The sequence below is a fragment of the Hipposideros armiger genome, unplaced genomic scaffold (assembly GCF_001890085.2).
Source record: "Hipposideros armiger isolate ML-2016 unplaced genomic scaffold, ASM189008v1 scaffold_327, whole genome shotgun sequence".
Classification (NCBI taxonomy): Eukaryota; Metazoa; Chordata; class Mammalia; order Chiroptera; family Hipposideridae; genus Hipposideros; species Hipposideros armiger.
In genome coordinates, this window is record NW_017731677.1 from 1,696,137 (window position 1) to 1,699,572 (window position 3,436).

The window sequence follows — 3,436 nt, forward strand, 5'->3', positions numbered from 1 at the left end:
GTCAGCATTAGCATTGCTGGCTGTTAAATAACTTACTATAACATAATTTGTTAATGACATACATTTATATGTATATAAAAATGTATATACTCCTTGATAAAATAACTACAGAGAACCCTGCTGGCCTCCACTTTTACTTTATTTCTCGGGCATTTTAAATGGCTTCCTGTGTTCTTTTAGATGGCTTGGGCCTTCGTTGGTGGTTTGTGGCTTTGATTCTGTTCAGCCCAGCTGGAAAACAAACCATTAGGAAATGCATTTGGGCCTCATTCTGTGCCCAGCAGAAACAACAACAACAGAAAAGAGTGTCTATTTCATTAGCATACCAGGACCTTGGAGAGGTGAGAATTCTCTGGAAAGAAGGGCACAGGAGGACTAGGAGAGGTGCCAGCCAAGTCCCACCAATTCAATTTTACTTCTTTCCAGACTACATCGAATCAAAGCAGCTGGACTAGATAAGGCGCTCCGGTTAAGATGCTGAAATTGATACTCAGATTAAAGGTAATGTGAGGACGACTCTCTCAGGTGCAGAAGGGTTTGGACTGGGGAGAAACAGCGGGCAAATCAAAGGAAGGGCTGGGCCTCCCAGAGAAAAACGAGAACAGGAGAGAGTGATAGAGAGAATGGTTTCCATGACTAAAAGACAGTCTCTGCTTGTCTACACAAGCCTGGCTGCCCGTCAGTCAAGTCAGGCCATCTGCCGCGCTGACCAGAAGCCACCTGCAATGACCGCGCTCTTGATTGCCTCAGCAGTGGCATTTGTTGGGACCGCAGGGACCCAGCAACTATTCCTTTTGCTGACAAACACTTAGAGCCCTTCACCGGGTTCTTATCTGAAGATAATTTAGCAAAATAATATATCCAGCCTGCCAAGAATGTAGGAAGGCTACTTTCCTTCCACTTCAATTGTTATAAAAACCCATTGAAACGATGGACAACACANTTTCTCAGTCCCCAACCCCATTTTGCAGAAGTTCTATTCCCGGTAGGCACACCAAGACCAGGTGTCCCTGTCCTCAGCTAGCCCCCACTTATAGGGTGGGAGCTGTACTCCAGGAAGTCAAGGATATGGGGGCCCCTAGTTGGCCACGCCCCAGCTCACTTGCTGGGCAGAGACTCCATGGTTGGGAGGAACAACCTGAGAAGACAAGGGGTTTCCACACCTCCTTCTCCTAGCATCCACTCTTAGAGCAGGAGTGTCAGTCTGGGAAAAGAGGGTCTCTGGCCCAGCTCCAATGCAGTGCCGGAGAGGTTCTGCCTAATGGGAGAGACAGGCCATAAGGAAGAAAAGTGGCACAGGTCTGCCCAAGGAAACTGACTTTACTTGGAATAGTCGAGAACTCCATGCCTAAAAGCATTGATGAAAATAATGGCGATCTTTGTGGAGAGCAATTAAAGGAGGTTGGTATCAGCATGATACAAGCAAAATGGCAAAGCAGCCCGAAGTTTAATAGAGAAAACCAGGGAAAGAGAAAGCCAAGAAGAGTGCTCCTTTAATCACAGTCAATTCTGGGGAGTCAGGTAGGCTGTGCTATGCTGCACTCTCCCCCTCCCCAAGCAATCAGAGCAGGATGAGGACAGAGAAATCATTGGGGACTTTGAGAGCAGCCATTTTGGGGTGATGGGGGTGGGGGACCAGATGAACAGGGGCACACGAGTGAAAGGGGAAGGAATGAAAGTGATGAGAAGTGGAAATAAATAATTGGTCCGAAGCTCGCATGAGGAGCAAAGAGAATGGGATGGAGCCCTAGAAGGACGTGGTCTCATCAGAGTAGTTTTGCTAGTTTGTAAAGTTTTTGAGATGGGAGCTCTTGCACCATGTTGGTGTGTGAATGGGATTAATCCAATTAAGAAGGGGAAATTAGGGCTGGCTGAGTGGCTCATTTGTTAAGAGTTGGCTTGGGAGCACAAGCTCTGAGCAGCAGGGCTGCCAGTTTGGATCCCACATGGGCTGCGCCCTCTATAGCTAAGATGGTGAACAACAGCTTGACCTGGAGCTGGGCTTGCCGTGAGTTGCCGGCAACGGCGTAGGCTGCAGTGGGGCTGCAGTGAGCTACCATGAGTGGCTGTCCAATGGCCGGCGAGCGACTGCCTCACCCAGGAAGAATGCAATGATTACAATACCAATATGGGCCAGTGAAGCGACGTCCTCCACAACTAGACTGAAGAACAAAAGGACAGCAACTTGTCTGTTCCCCTTCCCCGATTCCCCAATGCTGTTCCCTCCCCCAATTCCCCAATAAAATATCTTTTTAAAAAAAAAAAAGAAGGGGAAATAAATGATGTGCAGCAGAGAAGGGGCATTGCCTCTGAGAGAAAATCAGGTGCACACTAAGAGACTGGTCCTTCAGGGGAGGAGGGGACACTTGCTCCAATGAACTAATAGTGGAAGGAAAGACTGATGCAGACACAAGCAGAGTTACTGAATTGATCAAGGAAAGACAGTAGCATTTTCATACGATGGTTTTTACTTCTTTTACTTTAACCATACAGTAAAAGGTAAGAGGAAAGAGTGGGAAATGTAAAGAGTGAAAAAATAGTGTGAAAATGTTTCCAGAGAGAATAGATTAGCTGACCAGAGAGACAGAGTAGGAATCCTGGGATTGTGATGTACGCATTTGAAGTGAGTTATTCATTTAAAGTGACAACAGTTTGCTCCATTTTATCGTTTTCTATAGCCATTCCTGGAGGTGGTGATACAGAACATGTTCGATATGTAAGACGACTGTGATGAAAAGAGAGATGGGTAAAATAGTTAAAGATGGTGTCGGGAGTGATGATATGGATAAGTCATGAAATATAAGTCATAAATATAAATGATGTCAAGAGAGGGCAGATGAATAAAAGAAAAAAAATCGTTGAATTCATAGACTGGAGGCCTCCATGAAGTTGAAGGATGCCTGGCAAGATAAGATGTGATTAAAAAATCAGATTTGCAAAATCATGATATGGGGAGGAGTTCAGGTATTTGGAGGTGAAATGATGGGCAAGTAGGGTGAGGTACAGTTGAGAAGGTCAGCGAGTTGATGCACTAGGCTTTGGGTGAGCTGCTTACCTTCATGTAAACGTTATTAAGCTCCATGGTATGCATTGCAAGAGACAATGACCATGCTTGGGGTCCTCAAGTCTCCAGTGAATGAGGGAAAGGGACAACTGAGGCAGGGGAGAGGGAGGTGATGTAGGATAGCAGGCACTCCAAAGGAGCTGGGTTTGTTGTTGTGTGTTTTGGGGTTAGTTTGTTTTCATAAGAGGGTAGGGGAATAATTGGAAGTAGCAATGGTGAGCAAGAAGGACTGTTATCCTACTATCCGACCCCAAGCTGTGAGAGAGTAAGGGGTACACGGTTACCTTGGGTTTCAATTAAGGCAAGGAGGTGTAGGAAGTACTCAGAGAAGAGTTTAAGGATAGAGATGAGTTTGCTAATCCCTGAGTAGAC